Consider the following 6,166-nt stretch of genomic DNA (forward strand, 5'->3'; position numbering starts at 1 on the left):
ATATATATGGAGAAAGAATAATGCTGGGAAAATGCTCTCTTGGCAAATAGAAGCTGGAACAAATTAATCCCACAAATTTCCCACCTTTAATGAGTTCAAACCATCATTAATAATACTGAAATAGTTATTAACATTTATATAAATATAATGAGAAAAGGTCTTTGGACCTGCCAGCAGGATCGAAAGCTATTGGAACTTTTATCACATGAGCAAGATCAAAACTAAAGCAGCTATACTCCTTTTTTTTTCTTTTGCTTTAAGTAACTCCATAGCCCAGGCATCTGACTATCGTCTTGACTTAAAGTCCTTGGCTATAACCCAAAGAAAGGTTCAAATAAGGTTCTTTGATTCCACACACATGCACATACACACGTTCTTTCAATCCACTCTCCTTGCATGCAGGAGTCAACAGGAGTTAAGGGCAGCACTTCAAAGTACTCTCAGCACTTTGCAGGATGTGGCCCTTTATCCTTATTTGACCCCTTGTTCTTGCTTAGTTCTGTTTTTACCAGTTCTACTAATAATGTTTCTCTGCAACAACAAATATTGTCCAAAACTGATGCCTACTGCCATCTTTCCTTGAGATCCTATACACCATCTAGCCCCAAGTTACTAAATGTAGTTTATATATTCTATGTCATTAATTTTAGAAATTAAGATAATTCTGAAAACTAAGACAATAAAATCTCACTTAAATTTGCAAGGTTGGAAATTCTTTAGTAAATACATATTTTTTTCCCTGAAATATTATTCTATTGAAGTCTGTAATGAGATGTCTATTTATTTTTTAAAATATCAGGACTGAATTCTCATTGCTTTAATCCTAAAATGTGGATTAGGGTTTACCCTGTCATCCAGTTACTCTAATTTTATTCAGACTGGTAATCTGTCTAAACTGAAAACTTTCTGCCTATATCCTTAGGTTCTCATTCAACACAAATAACAGCATTATATTAGTGGAAAAGAGGAATGATATGCATATGGAGCTTGTTCTGACAGTCACTTAAGATGCATGTCGGTATCCAGGACCTCACAGACACCATAGCAGAATTCAGTAGTGTATGCACAGCAGTTTTACAAAATTAGTAGTGATGAGTGCATTAAAAAGTCATGAGTCTTTTGGACTTTGTTTATGGATCACCAAATGAACTATTAAAATTTCCTACAAATCAGCCCCCAAAGGTTGAATTTTTAATACATGTTTAGATACCAAAACAAAAGTGACTTGAACTTTTTGGAAGATAGTCATCAGTTTGACTGTTTATGCCCCTACATAGCTGTTAAGGAATCACATTTTAGCACCAAAGCTTGCAAATATGAGTTTGAATGGTTTTGACTTTATTCTTAGAGCTCATTCTGCATTTAACAGTGTAGACATTTAGCTTATCAATTCCTTAAAATTTCTATTGTTAAAGTAATCAATACATTTCCAACAAAGTTTTAGAAGAGCCAGGATGGAAGTTTATGTGATTGGAACCTGATTTGTGGAAACAGCAGTGCAGAAGGATTTTTCATTATTGGCTTTTTAACAAGAATGTTCCTAATTTCAAGAAGCTAGGTAAAAGGAAGAAAAAGTTGTCCTCCATTTGAAACACATTAATTGTTTAAAATTTTTGAATTTTTGATGTTTACAGAAGTATAACTTTGTATTCTGTTTCCAAGTAAATTAAATATTAATTGAGTTTTCATCTTTCCTCAGGTCCATTAATAGTTATGGAAAGAAGCAGCTAGCAAGACAGGGAAGAGCACCCCTACTGTAGTATTTGACACTCAGGTTAACACATCCCAACTTCTTTGAGATCTCATTTTTAGTGTTTAACCATCACACCTCCTTTCCAGGCCTCTTTCTGTTCATCCACAATATAAAATTCTTATCAGAGTAATCAGATCTTTACCATGTTAATATTTTTAAGTGCTTACACATTCTTAGATTATTGGCACTAAATAAATTAAAATTGCTGCATACAACTTGCAGACTCCTTACTTAACAAGTCTCATGAGATAGTTTATTAGCAAATAAATTCTCTGTGAGAAAATGAGAACATTGCCCACATATTAGTGCATAAATTCAATATTTTAAGAACTCCATTCATAGAATCATCTCTTTCTTGGAAAAATTGGCACTAGAAATTGCTTAGCAGTAGTCTCTATTATTGTTATTTGCACTAGAACCCATATCTACTGCATTATTAGTACTAATGCATTAATAAATCAGGATGTATTTTTATATTAGTAAGATACAGTAGATGACTACTGTATGATTGTCAGAAAAAATTATAATGTGCACACCAAGTCATACATTACAGATGTTGGATGATGTTACAATATAACATCATATCACATTAAATACAGTCCAGAAAATGAATTAAAATAAAAAGATCACAATACCCTGTAGAAACACCACTTTCCCAAAGTCTGTCATATACACTACAATGATTTTTTATTTTCAAGTACAATTTAAGAGACAGAATTCTACAATCTGTTTTAAAATACTTAAAAGACAGATATGAACGATGCTCACAAAAAAGCTTTGGAACCACCAATGCCTTTCAAGGCAAACAGTAAAGCTGAATGGTCTATTGGTTGTTTTCAATCAAAATGTATTGTTCTTATCCCATATAGGAACTACAATTTAATATATGTCACAGCTCACTCTTTCCAATGAATCAGTGGTAGGAATCCTAAAAAATGCTGGCCACTGTCTTCTCAAATTTGATATTAGTGCACTATTGCTAATCTCAAAACAGGCAACTGATTCACCTTGAAACATACTTTTTAATCTACACTATGTAAAACATTGATATCTGTCCCTAGTTTTGGAGCATTTTAATGTAATCAGTTTCCAAACTAAAGATTATTTTCACACTTAAACACACACAAAAAAGAATTAGACCAAAAAAATTACAAGAAAATAAAAATACTTCAGTCTGGAACACAATACATAATATTACATAATCCACAGGCACACATATGCAGAATGCATAAGGTCTCAGATTTTAATAGTAAATATTCTGTCATTTATCATTTGCCTCATTCTTGATATCACTCAGTTTTCAGAATCTTTCTTGTGGTATGAAACCAATTTTTGTTTTTCACTAGAATCAGTAAGGAAGTAAAGGAAGAAAGAGGCAATTCGGGAAAACCAACCCTGTGCATTTACCATTATATTAAATGGACTACAGCAAATTTAGAAAAATTCTAAGCAGTCAAATAAATACTAAGGGAAGCTCAAATATAAACATTCAAGAAAAATTGAAGTTGTTATATACTCTAAAAAGCACCTGGTTCTTCAATTACAAACTGCTTGTATGTAGTCAAAATTCACAATAACAAAAAAAAGGAATGAAAAGGTAAGGAGAGAACAGCAAGGACAACATCTTGGGCTCCTCATCCAAGTGTTTTTCCTCTGCTGATAAAACTGAAAGGAACACACATTTCATTAAGCATTTCAACGTATAAGTCAGTTACTCTAAGACACCTTTGGGGTCACATTTTGTGACCCATTCAGTATAATCTACTGCTACAGTCTAAGATGACATTTAAGGTCCCTTCCATACCAAACGATTCTATGATTCTATGAACTGAGAAGAAAGCACAGAACAAGAGCAAAACAATTCAGCTGGAGCACTGCCTCATGTGGATCATAACTAAGTGAAGAATTTTACTGCTTTTCTTTCTGTAATGCTGCAAGGGCTGATGTAAAACTGAATTTAGAATCTGAAAGTTCTAAGGTTCTCACTGCTGGCCCTTTGCCAAAAAACTCAGCCCATTTTCATTAACATATTTTGAATCATCCTTCACCAGTTTCATCATATAATTCTTACAGAGGCAGTGTTCACATACAAATCTGGTTATTTACTGTAGTGAAGCTCAGAAACATAAAATCCTACCCTTGGTCCCCACCCAGGCAACCTCTGCTATAAAATACTGTCTATTCCAAGCTCTGAAGTTTTTTGTACAACGTGTATGCACTAGTAAATAACAATAAAATATGCAGTTCCTTTTAGCAACAGGAGTACTCTTCTACAATCTCAATTCTTTTTTAGAATGATTTGATAAATCTGTTAGTGCCAATGAGAATTCTGGTTGTGAAAGAACAGCAACATCAGGGACTAGTCAGGAATACGGAAAAAGCAGAGTACTGTGACTAATATAGTTAATGCCTCTTTACACAAGATTACAGAGTCACATTCTCAAATCCTGAGGGGAATTTGGCTTAGTAGTTCACCCTCTCTGATACTTTTAAAGAACAGAATGTAAAGTGCTAAAAATATTTTTTTGGCAAGAAAATTATCTAAGACACTCTTAGGGGTAAAATAATTTCACAGTAGGTGGGTCCAGGCACAGGAAACAGTTTGGAAGGTAATGAAGAAACTGGAGTTGTGATTAACAGACAAAATAATATTATGGAGTCACATTCTCCATTCCTCAAAAGAAACGTGATCAATAACAAACTTTTTCCATGAAGTGTCTCAAAATATCTACTTAATATATTTCCTTTGACTAGTAAATTACTTTGTAAAGTGGTATTATAAACAACAGACATGTAATGAAAGAATGGTTAGAATGTAGAGTCCCATTGGATTTTTTTAATTATCATACAATATATCAGAAGCCATGGGTTTGTTTTAGGTGTTGTTTAGGTAAACATGCATGTTTGTTTAGGTAAACATGCAAAAAAACCAGCATGTAAGATTAGTATTTAGTTAAATATCTTTAAAAGTACAATTTGACTTACATTGCTAATTCCTCTACTCAAAAGTTTGTGTTCTCAAACTGTAAAGGAGCACGTGGAATTTAATGATTGATTTTTAAAGATAATATCAATGAAAAATGGGTATCCTGTCCTGAAGAGAACAGGAAGTGACATAATTACTCAGAAAAAATTAAGAATTAATGTTATTTTAGATTATTATACCAACACTACAGCACTATTTGGTTTAGGCAAAATGTTTCTTTTTCTTAAAGCACTTAGTCCTTTCACACTCCATTACCAGCAATTTTTGTAGCACTGTTTCCCAGGAGAGACCTGCTGAAATACAGAAATAGGCACTCCCTGGAAAAGCTGTGTGACTCCTCTGTCTGGTAGCACTTTTGTTACACAATATGTTGACCAAAACATTTAGAACTCTTGCTTAATTTAGAAATTTGTTTTTATCTCATATCAGTTTCATTTGTTAACTTATTCAAATATAGAAATATGATCTCCCATCACAAACCAATATGTTGATGACTTCAGTACCATATTCTTCATTCACTCTTGCACTCAGCAACTTCTTCAGAGAAAGGCAGTAAAAAGTATGTACCTAGAAATGGTGCCATTTTCAAGCTGAAGAAACAGCTCCCCTCTTACATCGAAAGGTTCTCAGTTTAAAACATAAGGCATTAAATTTAATAGCAAATGGCTCCCAGAACCAGATAATGAATGATTTTCACAGTGGTGAGTACTTATTCTCTTATGGTCCCAGCTCAACAAATAGGACAACTAATTTTGTAAGAGGCCATATTCTGGTCTTCTGTTCTACTTGGTAACAAATGAGTAGTTTTATTATTTCACACTACTGAGAGTATGTAATATTATTAAAAAATGAGAAGGATATAGCTTATTTTTCAACATTCCCAGTCAACTTCTCTTTTCCTCATGTAAGATTTAAAATCTCTATCAGTATGAACCTACCTGTAGCCTAGGTCTCCACTGAATCCCAGGAGGAGCTATACCTTTCACAAGCCAGATTCTGATTTATACCATACCTAGAGACAGTTGTTTGAAAGTCTGCAAAGTAAAAAATAATGCAATATTTTTTCCTCACAAATCCCACAAAGCTGTACATTGAAAACAATTTAATTTTCAAAAACTATAGCTAACAAATTGATACAAAAATTCTACCATCATATAAAGTACTTAGTGCTAAAATAGCTTTTTTTAGTAAACACATTTTTTTCTGACTTCACATTATGGAAAATCACAAAGCTCTTTTATTCTAGAAAGATTAAGCAGTTGGTGCGGAACCTGACTGGAAAAAAGATTCTACTCTCTGTAGTTCTATAGTATAAAAAGTACTTTACATCTACACTTCATTGTACTTTAGGTTCTTATACAGCCTATTCAAATCAAATAAATTCTCAGCACATGCTTATATGATCTGTGTATTCAATTTATATTAAA

General features: G+C 33.0%; 1 long non-coding RNA gene across 1 annotated transcript; it reads right to left on the bottom strand.

Moving 5' to 3' along the window:
• Positions 1–1,987: 1,987 nt before the first annotated feature.
• On the bottom strand, positions 1,988–5,773 carry LOC147652716 (uncharacterized). The gene is made up of 2 exons (XR_015287744.1): positions 5,678–5,773; positions 1,988–3,418 (listed from the first exon to the last, which is right to left on the bottom strand). It is a non-coding gene; the product is annotated as an uncharacterized LOC147652716 (long non-coding RNA).
• Between the last annotated feature and the right edge of the window lie 393 nt (positions 5,774–6,166).

Source organism: Cyanistes caeruleus, chromosome 6, assembly GCF_971803275.1.
Source record: "Cyanistes caeruleus chromosome 6, bCyaCae1.hap1.1, whole genome shotgun sequence".
NCBI classification, from domain to species: Eukaryota; Metazoa; Chordata; class Aves; order Passeriformes; family Paridae; genus Cyanistes; species Cyanistes caeruleus.